General features: G+C 36.5%; 1 protein-coding gene across 6 annotated transcripts in view; it reads right to left on the bottom strand.

The window, feature by feature from the left end:
* FGF12 (fibroblast growth factor 12) overlaps window positions 1–26,366 on the bottom strand; it is a 638,738-nt gene that overhangs the window by 209,421 nt on the left and 402,951 nt on the right. The gene's annotated exons all lie outside the window — the stretch shown is intronic.

The following is a 26,366-nucleotide window of genomic DNA, read 5'->3' on the forward strand; positions in this document are numbered from 1 at the left end:
TGTTCTTTGCTATTGATTCATTAATCTTCTTTCCCAAACTCCACAGAATCAGAGATACAAATCTATGTAATTCTAATGATCTATGTAATTCCAATGATCCAATTAAAACATATATTCTAGGGATAACCTAGGCAAAATGTCAAAGATGCCCATTTGTTGCTGATATCTGCAACATACAAAGGAATATCCACAATGATAAAGGAAGAAGTTTAAGAACATGAAGGACACTAAAAAAGCTTTAGGTCTTTGAGGGGAATGTCTTTTAGCTTAGTTCAACAAAGCAATGAAGTTTTCAAAGTGTTTATTTCCCATGTATCACACCTCTCTCTCTCTTTCTCTCTCTCTCACACACACAGACACACACTCAAAAAATAATTGTGAATTTTTCTTAAATTTTACACACTATGGATTCTGCCTTGGTTATTCATTTTAACTATATGAATATATATATACATGTTTTACAGAGAGAGATATAGACACACACACATATTTCTAGTCACTACACTTGGCACCAATACACGACCATCAGGCGTTATTAGAAATAACACTAGAGGAAAATTTAAGTTCTAGTCTTACCTCTGCCACTTTGGCAAGTTACTGGAATCCTCTAATTTCTCATGTAAGATTAAAGGAGTTGGGTCCTAAAGATCTTTTTTATATCTTTTTTTCTAAGGTTTTAAGATAATACTAGTGGTACTTTTGATGAATATTTTATTATGTTTTAGTTATTGGGCACCATGGAATACCAGGATTTGAACAGATTTAAACACCACAGTGGTAGACATCAGAGACTTTTCACAGCTCAGTACTTGGGGCGGGGGAAGTAACTAGAAACTAATAACAAGATTTAAATTAAAGGCTGTGCCAGAAATCTGTAAGAACACTAAATCAGTTCCAACTTTCAACAATAATAATTAATATCCACTAATAATTAAGTGGGTGATGTGTAGTTTCAGTTCCAGGTGCCCAAGCTTCCGTTTCTTGTCTCATTATTAAGAATTACAATTGACTGTGCTGCAGATAAACCTTTAGGCAAAGCATATGTCATATGTTTGCTTAATGGACTGGCATATTCTTGGAATTCAGAGTTCTGGCACTTAATATTGTTTGCGAGATAATTTATGGTTGAACTTCATTCTTTTTCACATCATGAAAACTCTCAGGCTATTTCAAAGCCTGAAACTTTATTAACTTTCATTTGCTTAAGTGAAATCACCCTAAACCAAATTCCAGAATCTAGCAGAGGAGATAGAGATAGTAGCTATCGGGCCAGAAATCCATAAAAGAAAAATAATCTCAACTATAGAACATTTATGAGAGGGCAACAATGATGTTATTTCAAAAATGGTGTTTCTCTCCAGAAATTCTATCTGTGACAGTGAAGTTGTAAAAATAACCTGGGGAAAACCTATCTGTCTAGTCTAGTACTTTGATGTCATAGCACAACATAATTGGAGGCAATTACATCATTTCAGAACTGACTTCCCTCTCCCTCAGGGTTTGGGACCCAGGGAAAGAACGCCATGTTCTACAATGGTGCTACCCAAAGTCAATATAATGCAAGTCACATAGGAGTCAAACACATTTAAGAAGGAAAATAAATGATTGAGATTATTTGGATAACAATTTCATTTAACGATATCCAAAATACATAATCAATAAAACAATTAAGATAGTTGGCATTCTTTTCCCTTATGCTAAATCTTCCCATCTGGTATGTATCTTACAATTACAATACATCTCAATTTGAACTCGTGATTTTCAAGTGCTCAAAAACTACATTAGCTAGTGGGTACCATATAGGAGAGCACAGGTACAGATGGTTACACATCTTGATAGAGATATTTCTTCAAACAGAAACTAAATACCTGCTACATAAAGCAATAACAATCCCAGTGACCCATAATATGAATTCTTGGAATAACAAGGTAGAGGTCACCAAAGATCACATATATCCTGAAAAACACATATCAAAGGAGATGCAGGGCAAAATGTACATCCTAAGCATGCTGCCTTCCGTCTTGCCTACCAGCTTTCTTTCCTTTAATCCTGACATTGATCCTTCCTTCCTCCAACACACTGCCCAAGGAACTATGCCAAGAAACACAAATTGAACGAGACAGTCATGGTGAGTGACCTTGTGAAGTTGACCTTCTAGTGGGAAGAAGATAACTTAGTTAAATAATTGTATAATTAAGTATAATATGTGAAGGGCTCTGAAGGAGTCCTGGCCACTATGGAGAATAGATCTTATCTAGTCTCTAGGAATTGCTGTGGGGCTGAATGCTTATGTCCTCCCAAAATTCATATGCTGAAATTCAAACCTCCAGAGTGATAGTATTAGAAAGTGGGATCTTCAGGAGGTGACTAGATTATGAGAAACAGAGTTCTCATAAATGGGATTAGTTTCCTTGTAAAAGAGGTTCTAGAGAGATCCCTCACCCCTTCCACCATGTGAGTTCACAGTAAGAAGATGGTCATCAGTAAGAATCTGTCAACACCATGACGTCAGATTCCCCAGCCTTCATCCATTCAGATAAAAAGATCTGCTGTTTATAAATCATGCAGTTTAAGGTAGTTCTGTAATACTGTCTAAAGGGGTAAGACAGAAGTAAAAATGGCTTCTATCAAGACAGAACATTTAAGATGGGTGCTAATGAATAAAACAGAATTATCTAGATAGAGCAGATGGGACAGAAACCATGGGAAATGAAAAGTAATAACATTCCACAAAAGGGGAACAGTATATGGAAAGAAGTTGAAGGACAAAAAGAACTTGGATGAGTCTGAATTATTAAAATTGTAGTTGCAATTTAGAAACTAAGACTATGGAAGAAACCAGAGCATTCAGAAAGTTATAGACCAGGCAGAAGAATCAATACGAAAGCGATAGTCATTAGTAAACTCTGAACTGAAAAAACAGAAGCCATGTGGATACACAGAAGGAGCAATCTAAATTAACAATTTTTGTTGCAATTTGCCCAAATCCAACCACTGATACAGTGGTCCATCTCTACCCAAGCTGGCCAGCCCTTTGCATCTCTAGCAATGGTGTAGAACTTCAATTAAGTAGCTATAAAAGCCTACACATCATTGTACAAATCTAACTTTTGATTTATGTACCTTTTGTCCAGGAATAATAGACTTCATTTTTGTACCAATTATTAGTGTGGTCTTCTATGTATTGCCTGTAGCAATAACAAAGTTCATAACTATAAAAAAAAAAGTACAAAGTTGGTACAAAAAAGCAGCTGGCTTTCCCAAGCAATATATTTTCCCTTCTTTGCTGTTACTAACCTAGAGTAAATAATCAGCCAATATAAATTATAATTATGTAACAAGAAGAGTTCATAATTATATAATTTATATCACCTTATTCCCAACTGTATCAATCCAATATGTAATTACAAAATTTGCATTATGAAAATTATACTATGGGAAGAATTCCTATGTTTCAAACTTTTAACATTTACAAGGAATAATGAAAAGACATTGAAAAGTTCTAAACAAGAGGGTGATATAATCTAACCCATATTTAAAAAGCTCAATAGAGTTTGCAAGAAAGAAGATTCATAAAAGGACAGATAGGAAGACAAGTCAGGAAATAGCAACAGGAGATTGATGACAAGATGACAAACTTGGATTAAAGAATGTTCTAGTGACAGAAAATAGTTTAGAATATAGAATTGTCTTGACTTAGTTATTAATTGCATGTGGGCAAAGAAGGAGATGCGTGGGAGGGCAGTAAAAATAGAAAGTGGAAGTATGAAACCATGGCACAGCCAGAATTTTCTTAAAAGAAAATAGAGTAGATCCTTAACTGACGTATTTCCCCCAAAATAGGATATTCTTCCCAGCATGGCATGAAAGACAAAACCCAGAGTTTATACTTCTCTGACCTAATGAGCATGCCTTTCCCTTCTGAGCTACACTGACCACTGAGTGTGAGGTACTAGGGAGGCAGCAGGGAGCACGCTTGTCAACTTGAATTTTTCTCTTGGGTGTACCCTTTGTATGATCACATGAAGGTGTGGTAATAAATCAGAGGATGAACAGGCAATCTTAAAACAAGTCCAGCTGGTCTTCCTCACCCGTTTTTAACCCAGATAAACCTTTGTGATCAGACCTATCTTAACAGGTAAAGGGATGATTACACAGTTTCTGATTTAAACAAGATGATATTAGTACCACTATTTTGAGAAGAGGAACAGGTTTGGGCGTAAATCTACAAATTCAGCTTGGGATATTTTCATTTTGAGGCACCAAGTATAAGTTGGATATATAGGTTGCATATGTTTCTCAAAAGAGAGGTCTTTATTGAGGATCTCAGTGTGGCTGACTTCAGTGAAGTAAAGCCATGAAAATATATTGTGAGTATTTAGGACCCAGAACTGATACTTGAGAATCTCTAAAGATGGAATAAAAGAACATAAACTTATGAAAGAGAATACAGAGAAATCAGAAAGTTGGGCATAAACAGAATTTCAAAAGGAGAGATTGACTAGCAGTGTTAAGTTAATCACTGGAGATTTCCAGTACGTATGTAAGAATTTTGAAAAAATTAAAAAAGAAACACAGTAAACTACACTGAATATCTACTGAGTAGCTACCCAGCTTTATCACTGAGTCACCCAGGTTTCTCACTGCCAAGCGCCAGGCCTGTCTTTCAGAACACCATCTGCCCAGATAGAAGGCCAGTTACCTGCATGTCCCTAAGGCAGGCTAGAAGAGCAGAGGACAGCTTTAAGTGTTGGGAGAACTTGACTTGATTTCCAATACTCTCGTTCTCATGTTTAGTAAGTCACTTACTGTCTATGTTTGTCTTCATCTGAACAGAGCAGCAATAGATTGATAGAAAATGATCATGATCATGATGAAGATAGACAGATGAAAGAAAGGAAGACAGAAAGAGAGAGATAGGTGCTGATGGATAGAGAGATTCAGGAAAGAAGAGAGAAGAAATAGATTTTACATGCAAAGACAGTGATGAAAAGGCTTGTTGTGTTCAATGAATTTCAACATTTTGGTGGCAGTGAGTTCCTACAATGTCCTGAGTACTATGTACTGGGATTGTACAAACTGTTAACAGCTAACTTCCATCAGGCTAATATTACCACATATTTTTATATTCTGACATAATAACAAATGCTAAATTTATATAGTATTTTTGGTAATTTAAATAACAATTTAGCATAGATATATCATATTGTTTCATGAAACATACTTTTAAGGCAATATTGCAACACACCCATAATATCTTTATGGCCCAGGACAAAAGAAAAAAAGTTATATGCTTAATAACATACACTTGGGTTTGCTAATTGAAAGCTACACCTTCCTAAAAGCCTAGAAGCCTGTTAATCCTGTCTTTTTTGCCAAAGAGGGCACCACTGGACAACTTGCCCCTCAGCTCAGGTAGACCTTTAGGTCTACCTCCTTCAAAGCAATTTGCTCTAGGGTATAAAGATGCTAGGAAGAGACCAAACAGTCCTGCAAGGGGCCTCATTGCTCTTGTGTAGAGAATTCTAGGGCCCAGGCACCTAGATTGTGATAAAGAATGAGGAATTGCAGGTTCCAGGTGACCATCAACCCTTCGCCCCATAGAGACAGACTAGCCTGGAAAAAAGCCACAGTGGAATCTAGGACAAAGGCCCCCTATCAAAGACTTTAAAAAGTCATTAATAAATTATTTTAAGAGTTAGGTAACTGGGGCTCAGAAAGGTAAAATAAATGTTACTCAGCCAAATTATTACTACATGGTAAGCTTGCGATATGGGGTATACAACTTATAACTAGTTAGTGACAATGTATAAACACAAACATGATTTCTATCTCTCCAGTGCTGACTCTATGGTTCCAAACTGACTTAAATATATACTGTTACATGAGGATTTCACAGCTTTGTATATTCTTGATGTCCATTTACTCAGATATTTACCTTTAGCAGTAGGTAGATATATACTCCATAGGTACACACACTTTCCTGTGCTCTAGCTTCAGCCTATTTTAGGAACACATCTTAAATATGGTTTATTGAAATTACTTTTGAGTCCTTTCTCATTTTTTTTATGTTTTCCCTACACAGATTTCATCTATTATAAGTTCTGACTGGTTTATGACTTAAGGATGCAATGTTTATACACCTTGCCCCCCAAAACAACACTCAAATCTCATCAAAAATTACCTCTCTCATTTCTTGAGTATATTGTAGATGTAAAGTCTGATCATCCACTAATATTCAGAATAAAATAAGTGCTAAAGTTAAAGAGATTCTGATATGATTAATATTAGAGCGGTGTATATGTATGTGTGTGTTTGTATGTGTGTGTTTGTTTCTCTTTTTCCTTCTACACAGACAGCAACGCATGAACAGAAATAAACATGTAAAGAACGAAAATTGAAAATGACCAACTGGTTAAGGTTAGAAAGAAAACTATTTTTGATCTACCCAATTAGAGACTACTGAGAAAGACAAACCTCATATAATGAAAAGAGTCAAAAGCATTAGAATCATAAGCTGAGGTCAAACAAGAAATAAAATGTACTGAGCACTTGGCAAAGTGTTAGTGACTTTATATACTTCATTGTCTCCATAAGGTTGACACTAACTTGTCTGCTGTTCCCTTATCTCTAAACACTGCAGATGGTTGTAGTAGCCTAACTTACATGACATCAGAGAATACTGTGAGTAACAATGATATGTATATGAACAAGCACAATTACTAGAAGGGAGCTGTATTGTATTTGAGAAAGAATATAGTCTCACACATAGGATGAGGACAGCACACTGCAAACCCTATGATCATAATCAGATACCATTATTATTCCTGAATCAGAAGGTGCTCTGGCACACATGCATGTGGGAAAGCCCTACAGAGGAGCTGGTGAATATTTATGATGGTATTGCACAAGAAGAAGTCAAATGACAACTCATTGTTGCCCTTTTTGTGATTTCATAGAATAGATGTGACAAGTGGAAGCCTACCTGGAGTTACTGAGAAGCTTAGAATTTTAAAGCTCACCTGAACTAAAAGTCTACCTTACTATTATGTTAGATGATTAGACATCCAGGAATGTCATTTTTTTCCAGGTTTGAAGAAGGAAAAATATTAAAATTAATAATTAATAAGCTGGGCCTCCCTGATGACGCAAGGGGTTAAGCCTCAGCACTATGAAGTTATCCACAGTCACTGGAGCACAAGTTCCATCCCCAGCCAGAGAGCTGACCCACATGGCACAGCAGATCTCTCCTGTCTCACCTGCTGCTTCTCTCAGCAGTGTATTTCAGTCAATCCACCTGATCTCTGGTGAACTGTCTCAACCCCACCCCACCCCACACACACACCTCTGGCCTACACCACAGCTCTTGCATTCATAAATAAAATAAATCCTTAAAAATATAATAATCTAATTTAGAAAGCCAAGATCTGCTTGGATAAACTTTGATACATTTCTAAAATTAGATTTTATTTTATGTTTTACTTCATTTTTCTAATAAGTCAGAAGTTATTTTCAATAAGCAGAGTAACAAAACAGAAATGGCATGCCTTTAAAGTTTGTAGCTATTCTTAATTATTTTATGTAATTAAAAGTACATAAAATGTGTCAATGAAAATAAGCAAAGACAAAGACAGTCCAAATCAATGTAATGGGATCTTAACTACAAGAAATGAAATGCTATAGTGAACAGCATCAGGATTTATACTGCATTTTGTTTAAATGTGTGAAGTTAGAGAAATTGAAGTATATTAGTTACTTGCCTTGTCTGCTAAAAAATAATGATGTGCCAGTACTATACTAGCTTCTGTGAGCATTACATATAGAACCCATGCCTTAAGAAAGACTACAGTCCATTAAGGGAAATATGTGACTTACAAATATATAATTTCTCACTTTCACTTAGTGATATTTGGAATAAAAGTTGGATATAAAGAGAATACTGAAGGAAAACTAAAAATTTTTAAATAACACTTTTTAATTAAAGGTATAATTTTAATTTTCAGACATTTTACATTTTTAAAACAGCTTTCTATATGTTGTACAATTATGAAATATTATGCATAAATAGTCAATTTTGGGAAACACATTTAAAAAATATTCAATTATTTAATGAAACATGAAAGAGAAAACTTGAGCAAAAACTATCTTACAAAATATAAGCTAGTATCAAAACTTCTCACTTATTTCCTTATACTGATGTTAAAAAAAGAAATAAAAAAAGAAACAGACAACCAAAAAAAAAAAAGAAACGAAGACAATCTCATAATGGTAAAAGACTTAATTTAACAATATCTATTCCATAGTTCCCCCTGGGATCCAAGACCATCTGGTCTGAACAGTTTCTCAAGGGGATGATAGGGAGCTGTTTACATATATTTTAATGTTATCTCTTCAAAGTGAGCACATCCTTTTTTTTAATACTAGATTTTAAAAAGGAAACTGAGTATTCCTAGTGCTTAGTGTTGAATTGATTTCATAAAGTGGAAAGAAGCAAAAAAAAAAAAAAAAACCCACAAAACTTTAGATCAATTCCACTTTACTTTGATTCTACTTAAGTCAATTTAAAATTTTACTTGATACGAAGGGTTAAAAATAGTCATTCTCTTGTAAGTGTACTAAGTCTAAGAGTCACCTATCAACATGCACCTTTCTTTCTGATGAGAGGTTATAAACCAGGAGTATGAGGCACAAGCTACAATTAGACAAGCTGATAGCAGAAAATTCAACCCAAGGAACAAATGAATAAGTAAACTATGTGTCTGATTGGAAACATCATCCATACTACGCAGGCAAAAAGAATTACTTCTAGTTAAATATCATATTCTAAGTTTCTCAAATTTAAACCAAGTAAGGCACTGCGGTAATCCAGGTGTATCAGGTAAGAGCGCCGTGGTAGGCTGACTCATAATCCTGCCTTAATTCCCTTGGTTTATGAAGAAAACATTCAGATGTCTGTGAGCTTGCCTTTCACAGGACATTTGAATGTTTGCAAACCACGTGGAAACTATCAAAACCGAGGAGTGGGAGAAAGCCTTTTTGGGCCATGTATTTTTGACTCTCGGTAACTGCTGACATGCAGCCATACAGTCTCCCATCTCTATTCATTTGTTCCTGTGCTTACCGCCCACATTTACTCCTATTGAAATCCTTCTCATCCTCCCTGGCCTGGCTCAAATGCCACACTCAGAGCATGGGGGCTGTGGATAAATGCGCTAAAGAGGATAAAGAGACACACAAAACAGATCTCAGGAAATCATAGTCATGTTTAGACCATTTAAAGATGCTTTTGAAAGCAACTGGGAAAATTTCCATAGATTTGTATGGAGAAGAAACACAATCTTTTTTTTTTTTTAAATTCTGTATGAAGAACAATCAAGAATTCAAGAAAAGGGAGGTTGAGATATTAGGTGGGAGCATTAACAATATTCCAGATTGTAACAAGCCCTAAATCATGCCAGTGACAAGACAGATGAAAAAGAGATAAATAATATGGAACAAAACTTGTCTATTTATGTTAGTGACTGGACCTAATTCACCTTACTATGTTTTATAATTCCCAGAAAGTCCTCAGTTAGTGCCTGATGAATAAAGGGAGAAAACTGCAGAGATTAAATCAATGAGGTACACGACTGGACATGAGGATAAAGAAGAAATGAGTCAAAAATAAGTGGGAGTCCCAAAAGAGTGACATGGAGGTCGGGGTCAGAAAGATACCAGTATTTGCTAAGTGCCCATTTGGGTATCATAAGTTGTGCCATTCGCTGAGATGGGAAACTCAAGATACAAAGCAGGCTGAGATCTGGAGGACAATTATAAATTCAAGATGAGGCAGGTTATATTTATGCTACCAGTGGAAACACATGGAGGTAATCTAGCTTGTAGTTGGAAATCTAAATAGAGTACAGATAACAATATGGGCGTCAGAACTACAAGACCAGAGAAGTCAATGAAAATGAGCTTCTCCCAAGGAAAAATCATAGCAAAGGAGAAAAACACACACAACAAAGAGAATAACAGAAATACCTCTATTAAAGGTAATCATTTAGCAAACACCAAACCCTAATATTCACATGAATGACTGCTTTCAGGGAGTTGCCAAAAAGTTCAAAGTTTTTCCAAAGAACAAAAATTAAGAAACAATTTGAATAAAGTGCTAGCAGGATTATGGTAAGAGTTTCTACAGAGGGGCCTCCCTCGTGGCTCAGCGGGTTGAGTGCAGCACTGTGAAGCTGTCCACACCCTCTGCAGTGCAGGTTCGATTCCGGGTCTGCCAGGGAGAGTCCCACATGGTGCGGCAGACCTGTCTCTTTTCTTGCCTGCTGCTCCCCTCAGAAGTGCTTTCGGTCTGTCTGCCTGTTCTGCTCCCCACTCTGTCTCTGGTGAATCCTCTAACCCTCCCACACCTCTGGCCTGTACCCCAGCTATTGCATAAATAAAAAATAAATCTTAAAAAATATATAAGAAAATTCCCACCGTGAAATTATAAAATCCTTTTCCTAAGGTTTATTATAAACAGCAGTTGCAAGAACAGTTAACAAAATATTGCAGGAATAAAGTAACCCTCTCTATCAGGTTAATTACTAAGGTTATTTATTCTGGGATTTTCAGACAACACTGGGATTATCATGTTTGATACTAAGCAATGCTTACGACGATAGTGGAAACTAGAACTTGTTCAGTGGCAGGTAATCAGGACAGTCAACAAACACCTCACTACTCTAGACACTACATTTAACAAGATTCTCCATAGATTTCAAATGCATGTTAGCTTGAGATATACTAATCTAAAAAGCTATATAGACAACATATTTATATGTATATGTATTCATCCATATGTGTGTGCATGTGTGTGTGTGTGTGTGTGTGTGTGTATATATATATATATATATAGAGAGAGAGAGAGAGAGAGGATTATATACATAGGATTAGAGCTTTTTTCTGTTTTTCAATCCAAAAGACTAGAATTAAGAAGCATCCAGGAGACAGCTTTTAGAGCTGAAAAAAGAAATCACTTAACAATCAGTTAATAATATATAAAATGGTGAGCCACTGGAGATAGTAAGGTCTTGACTTCAACTGTTCAAGTAAAAAGCTGGACTACACATAAAATTCCTGGTGCTTTGTACCTTCCACTAATTTATAATCTCCTTAAGAGATAGACCTGCATCTTTTTTTTTCTATTGTTCCACAGCACAGTGCTAACTAAGATAGAGTATAAAGACAGAAGATATGTGCCAAGTAATTGTGTGAAAATGTAAATAAATGAATAATGGTATTCAAATACCAAATGGTATTTAAATATCAAACAAGTTAGATGATTTTTGTAGTTTCCTATAACCCTGAGAGTCTATCATTATAATGTTAAATAGTAAAATTTTAATTTTAATTCAATGCCCTTTGAGCCTCACTGAGTGACCCCATTCTTGCTATTGACCAGGAGAAATTATTGGTATTTATTCTTATAATTACAAATAAATTAACTACCTTTACTGGTTTAGTTAGGCTGATGACATTTGGTGAAATTATTTATTCAGCAAATATATTTTCTATGACATTTTTGTGTTAAGCATTACATTAGACTTTGTCTTTCAACATTAAATAGATCAATTACCATATTCAACATAAGAACTAACCTCAAAAAGATAACTTCATTAGCCCTGTGCACTAATCAAACAGTAAGTTAGTCACCAATGACTTTAGAGAATCCTATTTTCACTGTCAATTCACATTTAGATAGATATAATCCTATAAGAACCCTCCAAATTGTTTCTCTAGAGATTCCTCATATTCAGTTAACACTGTGAGACAGCCTTTAATGATTCTTAAGTCATTTTCTTCAAAACAATAAAAGTCCTTTTCAGGAAGGATTAAAATTGATTTTGTGCTATACTTCATGAGTGAGCAGGACAAACTTTTTACAGTGAAATAACATGATCAATGTTCAAAAGATTAAAACTGAAATTTGGGCCTCCCCGGTGGCGCAGCAGTTGAGCGCTGGGTTGCGAAGCTGCCGGCAGCCTCTGCAGCGCCAGTTCGATCCCCGGCTGCTCCCCGGCCACCGGAGGAGGGTCCCACATGGCCCGCAGACCTCTCCTGCTGCCCGCTGCTCCCCTCAGCAGTGTACTTCGGTCCTTCTGCCTGCTCTGCTTCCCGCTCTGGCTCTGGTGAATTCTCTCACCCTCCCGCACTTCTGACTGTACCTAGTGCTTGTATAAAAAAAAAAAAAAAACTTAAAAAAATAAAATAAAATAAAACTGAAATTCCCCTATGTATATTATAACCATACTGCACAGATAAATAAGGGGAAAGAACTAAAGAAAAAGGCCAAATACCGATAATACTTATGAGAACAGATATTAGTGATACAATGCTAACTCACAGAAATTCTCACTCTCATTTTAGGCAACAATATGTCTTTCCCTTCTAAATCTTATAACTTTACCAGTAATGAGCTCAATTAAATTTCACCAACTGTCCATTATTATGTATATGTGATGACTGTTAAGTCTGACATTATATAAATGGTGGTTTCTTCCTTCCTTTTTTGGTGAAATTTTTGTGGAAAATATGTCAAAAAAGATATAACATACACAAGGTCTGGGAAATCTATAAGCTTGATAATTAAGACATGACTTTCTTCTCTACCATCATTCCAATTCCTATGGCATCCTCTACTTAACACATTTTCATTAATTTAATACTATAATGAATTTAATACTATAATTTAATTTAATACTATAATACATGACATTTCGTGTATTATCTTTCTCAGAAATAAGTCTTAAACTTTCACTCAACATCACAGTTCGTTTTCTCATCTATTTTGTATTGTTATGTTCTCAATGAGGCTGCATTAATAAATGAATAAATGTATTTTCCATTAAAACAAAATCTAGTTCCACAATCTTAATAAATCCCTTCATGCTAAAATCCAAACTTACAGATTAGTCTATCTTGAATATCCAAAGAAATGCTAAAAGCTAAATACAACCAAAATTTAGAAATACAGTTCAGTTGTAGTCAGCTAACACAATGGATCTAAGAACAAACGAATAATATAAAAAAATCAACTAAATATGTTCCATTTAATATCTATGTCAAATCTTTTAGAATTTTCTACCCAACATTATATTATACTATTTTCTTATATCTGATAACATACAAATATACTGAAATCCTACCACTTGTTGGCTAAAGAATTAAAACTGGAAGTATACATCAAGAATGATTAAACAGAAAAGAATCTCAAGAACCATCAAATATAACCACTTTGCTCTGAAAATGAGGAAATTTAGCTGAAAAGAAAAAGGACTGTCCCAAGGTCAAAGTCCAGTTCATTTTGATGACACTATGTTACCTCAGACTGTATCGGAGTCTTCTTTTACTCATAGCTTCCTAAGGAAAGAAGCTGGGCATCCACCCAAGCAAAAGAATTACTACAGAGGATTGCAGCATACATGGAAGAGTTACTTAATGCTCCTATCAATAGCTTTAAGAATAAGAGAAGACGAAAGAAAAGCCAAGGAGGTAATAAAGAATTGACAGAGAGAATCTTTTTCATTAGCCCAAATCAATATTGTATTCCCCCATCACTTAGAGCTCCAGGAAGGAAAGTAAAACTAGAGTGAATATGTTCCCTCAAGGGTATTTAACACTAAAATGACTTGTTGGTCTCAATTGCAAATGTAAGGACCAGACATGATTGAATTTGAAATCAACGGCAAAGGTTATTCCTCATTAATTCAATATTAAGAAACTAAAGCCAGTCAAAAGAGAAAATGATCCTTTTCCAAATTAGCAGTACCACCCACTTCCCCTTGGTTTCTGTGGCAGAGATATAAATTAATATAAAGAAACTCCCTCCTTTTGCATTCCCATTAAGACTGACCCTTTTCAGTAGCTTATTCTGCTGAGAAAGAAAAAAGTATACACTGAGTGAAGCAGGGGTAGCAATTGAGAGTTGTGTTAGGAAGGAAGGTAAGGAATGAGATTCTAAGTTTTTATCTACTAGCTATATATCAAATGAAAATGGATTAATATTTGTATATCTTAATGTCAAATGAAAGGAAATTAATATTAGTCTGAAATATAAATTCCTTTTCTTGCTCAGCATTTGCACATTTGTGAAATGTGGAACCTGAGTAGTAATTAACTGGTGTGCCATAAGCCCGTTTGTCACCAGTGAAATGCATTTCATCTTGATGTGTTCTTCTGACCACCTACTATGGAGAAAGCATTGCAATGACAGGGTCCTTTTCCTACAGGAACTCACACTCTAAGTGCAGAGATGGATACTTACACTGTAACTACATGACAAAACAGACTGTACCACAATCACAGACACAAAATCCAATGCAGCCTAAAGCAGGCATGATTCATTCTACCTAGGAGTATCTAAGAGGATCTGGCAAAGAGATGGGAAGTGAGCTGGGCTTTCAAAAATGGGCACAAAAACAATCGGTAGGGTGTATAAATGAGGAACCATGTCTGGATAAGTAAAAAGTAGGCATAGAGGTAAATGGCATCCCTTATGAGAAAAAAAAATACAAAACAACAACTATAAACTAAAGGAACAGACCTGGATAGATGCAGTAAATGTACTAGGACTGTCTACAAGGTTGGGTGCACTATGGGACTATGTGAGGAGGGGTGAGAACTGACCTTGACTGTGCAACCTATTCATTTGATGATATGTATAAATAAAACAGCATGTTCCCGAGTCAGCCCTTGACCCCACACTGCATTTTTAAAAGATAGATTGTGGCTAATTTTTTTAATTAATGAATTGCTATTTTTCTTGGAATGTAGACATTCAAAAAGAACACAGCAAAACTACAACTTGGAACACAGTAATACAAATCTGGCCAGCATTTATAAATCTTAATTATATACTTCCCTACAGGAAAAGAACTGGGACTTCCTCATTATTACTGTATCCTGTTCCCAAGCACATGACAAGCATATATTCAATAGATGTCTGGCAATAAAAATTTACTCTAGATATTTGAAAGCAACTACCCACATGAAAATGACACAAGACAAAGATCAGGTAGATCTTGTTACCAGCAGTAGGCACCATCCCACGGGCAACAGCTTTGGGGAGACGGTCAGGCAGTGGCAGATGCCTGAGTTCCAGCCCTAACTTGGCCTTCCACACTTGGATGATATAACTAACCCCACCTGAGAGTCTCAGCAACCTCTTCTGTAAAGTGGGTGCTCCTAATGAGGTTTGATGATTTCCAATTTAAGCCCACCAAGACTTTAAGTCCTATACTCCACTAGGAGGGGACTCCCAAGGCTAAAGTCACAGACATTCATCCTCAAGTTCGAATATGTAATGGCATAAGACAAAGCCTTAAAATGCCAATTCCAACAAAAGTCTTTAATCAAGGCTTCAGGCAATTGTCAGGATTCAAATAATGAATACAGGTGCATGGAGTATGCTATCCCCTCTCCCCCTTGCAGGTGTGTCAGCTCAGTGCAAAACAGCATCAGACCAAATTGGCTGCTTGGCATGAGAAAGAACAGACAGGGTTGTTTTTCAATGAAAGCGCCAAGAGTCAGATAACTTAGGTCAGGTAGTAAACCAGAAATGCTGCTCAGGAACACCCTGAAGAAGAGTTGTGGAAAAAATGACATAAAGTAAGATTTCAAAGTGAGCTTCTTTAGGGCACTGCTTTTCTCAGGGTCTGTAGGTAGAGAGAGAGTGGTAGAGAAACCAGAGCAGCAGAATATGGAGGCGGCCCAACCAAGAAGCTGCCAACTATTTTCCCCATCTTTGGAGGATAATGGTCTCAGGACTTGTTAGAGTCCTCTTTCTTCAGTTCTGAAGGTTAAGTAAATCTCCAGTCTCTCGGAGGGATATCCCACATGAAGAGGATTTCCTTCCCTAGAATTCTAAGCTTTCGGGCCACCACCTCATGTGCCACTTACCCTTTACCTCAGGGCTAGTCTCTCTGGTTACAAAAACCTAACATAAACCTGATTTCAAGCATTAAAGCAAAACAACAATGCAACTCTCTCACTCTCTCATAGTGAGAAATTGGGTTTTTTTAAATCTGAGATTCTACTTGTTTATAATCATTTTTAATTTTTTTTAAAGATTTATTTATTTGTACAAGAACCGGGGTACAGGCCAGATGCACGGGAGGGTCACCAGAGACAGAGTGGGGAACAGAACAGGCAGACTGAAATACACTACTGAGGGGAGCAGCGGGCAAGACAGGAGAGGTCTGTCATGCCATTTGGGATTTTTGCAGGCTGGCCGGGATCGAACCAGCAAAGCAAAGGCTGCGGATAGCTTCACAGCCCGGTGCTCAACTTCCTGGGCCACCAGGGAGGCCCTAATCTTTTTTTATTAATTACTCACTTTTTTCCTGCTGGTTAACCCTCTCTAGGTGAATCAGGGTGTCTATAGTTTCTGAAAGTCTTCTCTTTGACATACTATCACATATTGTATGGATATTATGTGGACAGTATATCTAGAGCTATTTGTCTAAAAACAGAATCTGACATGTATTATAACAAGGCAACTAATTTTGGTAATTATTTAAATTTTGCCCCTGGTTCTTAATTATGTGAGGAGTATTATCTGATTCTAGGGCACAAGGAAGGTGATCTGGGTCATCTTTTGAATTCAAGTCACCCATAGCAAAACTCAGAATGGGTATTTTTGTTTCATGCTGCTAAGAAGAAGGGGCTTTCCAGAAATCCTCTATTTCATCTCTCCTTGGCTCCAGAAAAGAGGTCTTAGAGCAGGTGAAAGTATATAACACCAAATTCTGTTTAAAATGATTTATTTGAAACATTTTTAGGATGTAATTTTATAAATAAACATGAGTACTGAGCAGTTTAAAAGAATGTCTCTGCTGGATGTTTAATTTTTTTTTCTTTTTATAATAACTCGTATCAGTTCACATTTTTTTCCTCCTGAATCTTTCACACTTCATTTCAATCCCCTTTTTGACCTTAGTTAAAAAAAAAAAGTCTGAAACACTACAGTGCACTGGATTTAATTCCTATTGAATGGATAGATTCTGACCTGAATTGGGGTCGAAAGAAATAAAGATTGATATTTTAAACAAAGAGATGTGAGCACGGTGTAGGTAATTAAAACATGGGGTGCAGTTAGGAACATCCAAATTAACACATTAGGAAAACAGGTTTTTACACTTCCTGTCTAAGTCAGAACCAGGGAATGATGGGTATTCAAAGTGGTCAATGTGGCCAGCCATGGAAATTTCTCCTGGGGGAAAGTGAGCTCTCCAATGGCTGTTCAAGCTAAAAGAGCCCTTAGCTATCTGTAGGGTAAGTGAAAAAGTATCAGGCTTTTCTGCCCTCCTGTGATTAGGATTGATGATGGATCCTTGCGGTACTGAATGCATGTCTGATTGCGGGCACCTGGAGTAGGGTGTGGGCATATGTAGATGGGATCCACCTGGGCTAAGGCTGGGCTTATAAGGGCAACATCATGGGGACGCCCTTGAGAGAGAACAAGAGCGAAAGAGAAGCAGAGACCACCAGAGAACACTGGAGAGCCCAGAAAGAGTGAAGACTTGCTGGGGGATGAGAGGCCTGCCAGTCTCCCAGCCCCGAGCACCCCTGCCTGCTGTGTACCCAGTAAAATCCCAATAAAAGCCTGAAAAGCCACTGAGGGCTCCAGGACTCTTCTTACCTCGTCTGCTTGGATCATAGATAACCTGCTCAGTGTCCTGTCCTGCCATTACACTATCCTTTAATATACCACCTTTGTTTTTCAAGGGAAGAAACTGAGGCCCATTTCCAGGGGTGGCAGAGTGAAAAGAAAAAAGCAAGACTAGGGAAAACAAACCTGAGTTTAAACACAGAAACTTCTTTTTGTTAGTCTCGTGAACTTGAGAAGCCTCAGGTTTGCTCTCCCTCATCATCCCTATGTGAGAACTCGAGATACTGATTTAAGAATATCTCTACTTATAGATAAGATTCGATGAGTTAATGTATCATTTACTCATGTATTTAAAGTTGACTGAAGAACTGCAGTGACACAGGCAGAATGCTAAGCGTTAAGAATCGGTCCTGTCCTTTGAAACGCACATTATAGTCAGGAAGACGAGGCAGGCAAACGTATAATGCAGATAAGGTTTTAGATGCCATTGAACACTTGAAAAATTCAACAGTAAGCGAAAGAAAGGATCATCTATATAATTAAAATTGATGATGCTGTTTCTAAGTATCATAAACATATTTCTAAAGGCATTAATGAATAATATAATTATTTTTTCAGGGCCACAAAGTATGAAATCTTTGGATTGGAACAGGTTGGTGGTTCTCATTTCTGGCATCACATTAGAATCATCTAAGGGGTTAAAAACAAACTAACAAAAAAAAAGATGACGGATAGATGGGGCCCAGAGTAGACATCATAAATTGGATTTTCTGGGTATGTGGCATTTTCACATTTTTAAAAGTCCCAGTTGTTTTCATTTTGCAGCTAGGGCTGAGAACCACGGCCTGTATAATCTCTAAACTCTAATATTTTGTGATTTCATGTGCAGATCCTATTTGTCCCATGTCATTCTTTCACTAGATGGAACCAAATTTGGTCTTAGGTATTGGAGCCCTCTCTATTGACCCCTGAAAAGTCATTTCTAAAAGATCATATACACTTAAAATCCAATTAAGAGGCGTAATAGAATTAAGATGAAGTCAGGGAGATTGGGCATGTGTAAATATCACAAGAAATCAAATGACTAACGATAGGCAGACAAACAAGTAGGACTTTACCAAGGTTGTCTTTTCACAATTACTCAGTTATGCAAAGACCAATGAACTTGATGCAAACTAACACATGAAATTCACCCAGGTGCCACACATCTTAGATCTATATTCAGGGCACATTCAGGATTGAACCAGGTCAAATGTCTTTGAAATCCTGTGAAACAGCAAATATTTTGCTTCCATTTTAAAAGTCTAGAGAAATTATCAAGGTTTTTCTATCTTCCTAAATATTTTTCTCGGCCTAAAACATATTTGCTTTCAGAATTGCCCGTTATAGATAGAGGTTCTAGATCAACAGGGAAAGATGAGAATTCTAAAATATTTCCTTAAGAGTTTATGAATAAAGCAGATAGCCTTATACAGATAGGGATATAAATTTATACCCATCTTCATATAATGAAACTATTAAACAAATATTACCGCTACCTTAGCATTCTAAAGTGCACTGTAATTTGAGAATTAAATTATATGCTCTGTATCAACACTTCCTCTCCCCTAGCTTGCCTCCATCTCAGCACAAGTGCTCCTCACTATTGGATTGTTCATCCAGGAACCTTCAAGGCACACCTCTTGACTCATGTCTACCTATTATCAAGTTCTGCTCATTCTGCCTCCATCTACTTGTTTCACATCCATGGCCATGGCCATAATATTTCATGTCAACATTATCTATAACCTAAACTAGCATTTCTCAAACTTTTTGGCCTTAGAATCCTTTAACATTTTTGTAAATCACTGAGTGGCCCACAAAAACTTTTGTTTGTGTGGCTTATATCTTTTAATGTTTACTATGTCTAGAAATTGCAATAAAAGTTTTCAAAATTTTGTTAAACGTTACAAAATGCCCATTATATATTAACATAAATATATTTTCCAAAACAAACAAAAAGATGAGTGAAAAAGTAGTTTATGTGTTTCCAAATCTTTTTAATGCCTGGCCTAACAGAAATCAGCTAGAGTCCCAAGCCTGCTTCTATATTAATCTCTTGTGACATGCTGTTGTGTTTGAAGTATATAAAGATAACCTGGCCTCATACAGGTATGTGGCTAAAAAGAGAGGAAATTATAATAGCTTTTCAGATGATTGCAAACATATCACATAGTCTCTGCAAAACTCCAAAGGATACTTGTGACAAAATGAGTGAAAAGGGCAAATAGTATTATTATGAAAATAGTTTTGATCTGTGGACCCACTAAAAGTTTGCAAGGAGTTCCCAAGGCCTCTGCACATTTTGAGAATTACTGACCCAGACTAATGTCCTAACTTCCTTTACTTCCATTCTGGCACTCTCGCAATCCATTCTCTACTCCAAAGTCAAATGCCCATTTGAAAATGCAAGTTACATTCTATCACTCCCTACTTTGATTCTTCTTTAGATACTAGATTAAAATACAGAATCACGCCAAGGATTTTCAAGGCACAACTCAGACTTTGTCAAGCTTCCTAATGTCTCCTGTTCCCCCTTCCCCTTGCTCTCATTACTCCACTGTCATGTCAGTTTCTTTAAAAGCAATGTTCCCCCTTTTACCTCAGTCTTTGCAATTTGTTCTTTTCTTCCTCTTTGCCTGCCTCATCTTTCCCTCTTTGTTTGCCTCATCCTTCAGAATTCAACTTGCTTTAGTCAGCAAATGTTTCTCTGGTTCCACCATCTTAATAATAGTTTCACTTTACAAATCAGCAAACTGAGACTTAAAGATATTAAGAAGAAACTTGCCTAATGTTCTTACAAATAATATATTCAGAATTTAAATCCACATCCCACAAAGTCCATGTACTTAATGGCTCCGTTACACTGTCACTTAAACAGCAACTTTAAAAAAAAAAAAAAAGAAAGAAAGATTAAATCATATAGGACTCTCCTTATATTGGTATCAACCTCTTGAAATTTGAAAACATCTGAAGCAGTTGTTTATGTTTACAGTCAAGGAAGTCTGTCCCCTGGGACACACAGCTCCCAGCCTGCTCTTAGGTGCCCCAGGTGGCATCCCTTGATGTCACTGAGGCTCCTGGCTGAGGCTCCTGACACACACAAAGGGACATCCCAGCCGGAACCCTGGCACTACACAGAACCGCATAACCACAGGCCTCTTGGTGCTGACCTGAAGATCTCCAGCAGCCTTCCCACTTGGCTCTCCTCCCACACAGAGAAAAGCTAAGCGTGTCATCAGACTTCACATTTTCGTGAAGCAATCCTCCTCCTCCCCCCACAAGAGTTTCCCAGTTTCAAATCAAACTGAGTTATTTAGATTCAGCCTTCTTAGCTCAACATGGTGGAAGATAAACACAGGCTACCCACAGTGTGGGTGCTGGTGCATGTGACTGCAAAGCCATTTTCTGACTCGAGGAACCTGATCAGGTCTCTCTGCTACCGTGAAGCTTAGTTTTTTTTTTTTTTTTTTTTTTAAATTTCTAAGATGGAATTAACTATGTCAGCGAGCACAGAGTACAGGGCAAAGTTGTGAAGAAATTCCGCAAATCCTGTCATCACATAGTCAATTTAGGCATTATTATTAAAATTTACTCTTATAGGTGATTAGTTTATAGACACTTTGTAAATATGCCTAGTAGGTGACCTTAGAATCAGAGACTTTTAGATGTGCTGCATCTTTCTTTGGGCAAATGGGGTTCACTAGTTCAATAGGTACTAGTGTACCCCTAGACCTAGCAAGTATGTTTTGGACAGTCCTCACAAAACCTATACTAACTCTAGATGGAAGACATAAATTATAATGAAGCATTCAAGGAAAAGAGACAAGAAAAAAAAATGCATCCCTACTAACAAATTTCCCAAACCAAATCTATCCTGTGAAATTCACACATAAATGTGCTCTCTGTGAAAATTAAAGCAATGGGACGCCATATTACCAGTAAGTCCAGTATTTCCTTTTAAATATAATTTTATGAAACAAAGCTTTAGTTTCTAAAGCTCTTCCAAAATATTCCTCTACTACAGAGACTGCCTCGTTTCCTGGAATTAATTTTTCTTGTTCTGTTCATGAATACCAACTTCATTAAAACGTTAAAGACTTAATCCTGAGTTATGACTTGATGAGATCTCTGTGGGATGGGAAAAAAAAATCAAGAGATCACAGTATCTGCTATTATAAAATGTTCTTACAATGGAAACATAATTTGTTGATGAGAATGCACTGCTGTAGAGAAATGGAACTAAAAAAAAAATCACAGGTATAAAATATTAGTTTAAACCCTAGGGTGAGTTTCTGAAGAAAAAAACTTTTTTTTTTTGTTTCACAGACATCACACCAAATATCATTTAATTAGGCTGATTTGTAGACATGAGCCAAATTTTTAGAAGAAAAAATACAAAAAAAGTAATTACTATAAAGGTATAATATACCTAGCATATGGATCTATCTGTTCTTGATCAATATATTAATCAAAATTATTTCAATTTATCAATCTAATTAATAATCCAAAGACCACACGATTAAACATTTTCCCTTTTTTTGACCATTATCTTCTTGAAGTTTGTATTTTCTGTGATGTTTTCTTCATCTACCTAAAAGGGTATGCTTAATAGTAAAATGTTGAATGCATGTGTTATTAAATACTATCCATCTACCAAAATGAGGTGGAAAAATACTAAAATGTTCTTAATAACCACAATTTATAACAGCAGAAATAGTACTCTGAAAAAAAAAAAGACAAATGAAAAGCAACAATAGTATATAAAATTAAAATCACTTCACTGGTTTATTTTATCCAGTCAGTGTAAATATACTACATCATTTTGAAAAAGAGAGGGGCATGTAAAACCAAATACTTAAGTTATGAAAACTAATATCTTTTAGAAGAGAAATTATGTTTAATTGCTGATTTTTTTAAATTTTCTGGTTTGTTGGAAGGAATTAAATTATACAGAAAAATAATGACGCAAAATAACTTGAAGTACATAGATTTTGACTTATCTAATTAATCTGCAGTTTCCAGAGAGGCTCTTATTTGAAAAGTGAGAGTTACAATATGACTTCCAAGGTTCACAGCTACCTCAACATCCAAAGATTCTATTAACACCTTTCCTTTCTTGATCAGGAATGATATCCATTACCTGCAGTAACTTCTGAGTCAAAACATAAATTATTTTGGAGTCAATCATTGATACAGGTATTTCTATTCAAACTAAAACAAATGTTGGAAATGAAGAAGCCATGTAATGCACATGTATATACAAACAGCTTAGCTATAGCAAATTAAGTGACATCAACATTTAAGCAAATACTCTAGAAGGCCTGGCTCATGCAGGTATTTCACACCTAATAACTCAAATAATGCCACTAAGAATGCTCCTTTCCTCATGAGAAGGTACTCCAACAGAAATATTCTCAAGGTTTTCTTATGGTTCAATGACCTCAGTCAACTTATCAGTTCAACATCTCCAGTATTTCATATCCAGAGCTATATAACCCCTAAGGGACCAACTATTCCTGTGCTGTCTCTATGTCCTCACTATTGGATTTATTCCTATAACGTATGCTTGCTATAAATCAGTAATTTTAGAACTCCAATTGCTTGACTTAGCCTCTACTAACCTCCTTCAACCAGTTACCTCCATTCATTTACTCCTATTCTAGTTATAAAATATTAAGAATAATAATACCAATATCGAATGCTATAAATAAAGAAATCATTTCTATCCTTTGACAAAATACCCCGTTCTTCATTCTACTTTTTCCAGTGTTCTGTTGTGACAAGCACAGGCATGAAAAATCCGTTGAGTCTAGTGCTGGTCCCAGTTTTGCCACAGTCGAGCTGTGCAAGCTTGCATGAATCACCCACTTGCTCTAGTTCTAGGATTTCTCACCCAAGTAAAGATTTCACTGCACAATCCCAGGGTAAGCCATGACACTGTGCTCCAGGGATGAGGTTCAAAAAGCATCTGATTTGCATCACAGCCCTGGACTGGCAGGATGCGAGGTCTTGCCCTACTAGTTCTTACATTTTCACTCTGAAATATCAGGGTATTTGAAACCTGAGTCCATTACCCTGTAATTTCTATATTCCCATTGTGTTTATAAAGTTTCAACATTATACACCTCGGCACTTGGTGAGCTAACACAAGAAATTGAGAGACACTCAATGTGTCAGCCCTGAAATCAGAATATAACCGTGACCTTCTTCCCATCCAATACTTGGCTTAGCTTTACTGTCTCAGCCTCACTCCACTGGAAAGTCTGGTCAATGGGGGAATGTGTCTTGGTGGTGGTAATTCTTTATCAGTACAAGGAATTATGTCACCACTTCACCAAGTGTGATCCAGCTTGTAGTTCACAAGGATTACACCAAAGAAGGGCCAGTGATTTTTAAGAGTAACTCAAATATTAAGCGAACATAACATCAAAGCGCTTATAAAACAGATTCTCTCAAATAGTTTTTTCTTTTTGATGTTTTGCAACTTCCTCCCAATCCAGCTAAAGAATCCTCTCTGGAATTGAGATGTGGAAGGTGCTATCTCTCTATAAATAGGCTCATCCCATGCTATGTGAATCATGGTTGCTGACAGCAAATCAACCGATTAATTATTTGGCTTTGTTAGTAATGATAATAGCATGCTATCATCTTCCTAAAAGCTTTTCAATACCCCACACTTCTATTCTTTTAAGCTGAGCATCAGAACAAACTCAAGTCCACAGTGTACAGATATACAGGTGTTGCCCTTGCACTGGGCATGTCTTAACAAGTCCTGTCATCTCCTGCCAGATTGTTACTTTGACACTTTCGCTAAGGGAAGTTACCCATCAGGATCCTTTCTGCAAAGAGGTATATATACTAAATAGATGAAAAAGCAGAGTAAATTAAATGAACACTGAAGAAAACAATAAAATCTGTTTTCTAATGAGGTGCTAAGGAAAGGCCCGCAGGAAGCAATGCACTCAGTCCAAGCTTTCCCTGTCTCCAAATCAGCTTCAACAAAGATCAGGTGGGTTTATCTTATCCATTCACAAATATATTCTTCCTGTTATTTGTATTGCCTTGCTTTTAATTGAGGACCTGAGTAGTATCTAGTCACAGAATCATATAATTTAACCAACTGCAGCACAAGAAGACATTTCAGAGACTGGGGATTAAGAGTCACGTTTAATTCAGAGCCTTGATGTTTCCTGTAGACCACACAAGTCCTGAGAGGAGATGGCCTACAAATGATCTCTGTACAATAATACATGACATTTCTATTTTCCCCTAAAATGAATTATTTACTGTTTTATTAAATAACTATAGTTTCTGCATAAATCTTCACTTTATGAAATGCACAAGTTATGCTAATAACATAACTTGTGCATTTCATAAACAGAAGATTTATGTAAGATACTAATAACATGTAAGATAACAGAGACTTTAGTGACTCCTGCCTTGGGATCGTAATTATTTTTTTATTATTCCTGAATTTAGTTTTTCCTGAACATCACAGAATAAGAAAATTAGAACATTACAGAGTGAACAAAGTCACAAAAACCCAATGGAAAAATGAGATGACATGACTTCTTTGTAAGGCTTAATCTCAAATTTCTAAACTAATTCTGAGCTTCCTTATCCAGAATTCCCACGTTTTCCTCACCCAATGACTCTAACCCACACGCCTCATTCCTGGAACCCAGAAAGATAACAGTCAGGGTTGCAAAATCAACAACCTCAACCCACTGATCACAAAGTAGACTTTCTTTCTAGACAGTATTTCCTTCAAATTATCCACAGTAAGGATAGAGGATCTACAGAGTATAAATGACCCTGCTGGTCCATCCAGAGGACTGATAGTCTGGTGAAGCACAGATCTCAGCAGTACTGCTTTCATTCTCTCAAGCTGGGACACTGACCTGGCTTGAGCTGGGAATAATCACTCTGAAACTCATGGTAGCCAATTTCCCTTTGCAAACAGAAAAACATCAAAGATGAACCAGTAGAGTTTAGGGAAGAGAATCAGCTTCATCTAAGCCTTGCCAGGAAAATCTCTGAAAAGTTTGAAGTTCTTATTACATTCCTTGGTCCCAAACTGCAGATACTATCAGTCTCTTGATGTCCCAAAAGGAAGCGTGAGTGTACAAAGGAAAGAAAAGTTAATGAGCAGAGTCCTTGGAAACCATGACAATTGTTGAAGACTGAGACTAGGGCAGTATATGTAGAAAGAAGTGAAAGAGCATATGGGGAAATGGAGAGGTGAGAAATTGATCCAATGTCTGAAAGATGCATATCATGTGTTGCTGGAGCAAGAGTTAGAAAAAGAGAAAAATTTAAGTTCCTCTGGTGTCTACGAAATGTATGTGTCCAAAACTATGATAAATGATACGAGGGATAGAAAAAAAAAAATGTTCATAGTTAGGTCCCGAGTAGGCAGTATAAGAAATCCACGGATGGATGGATGGATTGGAAAGAGAGAGAACTATTGAGGATGAATGAGGTGGTCAAGGACTCTACAGGCTATTTGGAACCAAGAACACCTATACATGTAACACACATCCTACACAAAACGTGGATTCATCAGGGTGTTGTGTTTTCCTGAATATGGGACAAAAAGCTATTAACTGATAGAAGATTACTGAGTGAGAGATGTCTGAAAATTAGGGGAGAAGGTGGCCCAGAATGGAAGAGGGAGTTT

Source organism: Talpa occidentalis, unplaced genomic scaffold, assembly GCF_014898055.3.
Source record: "Talpa occidentalis isolate TD23 unplaced genomic scaffold, MPIMG_talOcc4v2.1 talOcc4.4, whole genome shotgun sequence".
NCBI classification, from domain to species: domain Eukaryota; kingdom Metazoa; phylum Chordata; class Mammalia; order Eulipotyphla; family Talpidae; genus Talpa; species Talpa occidentalis.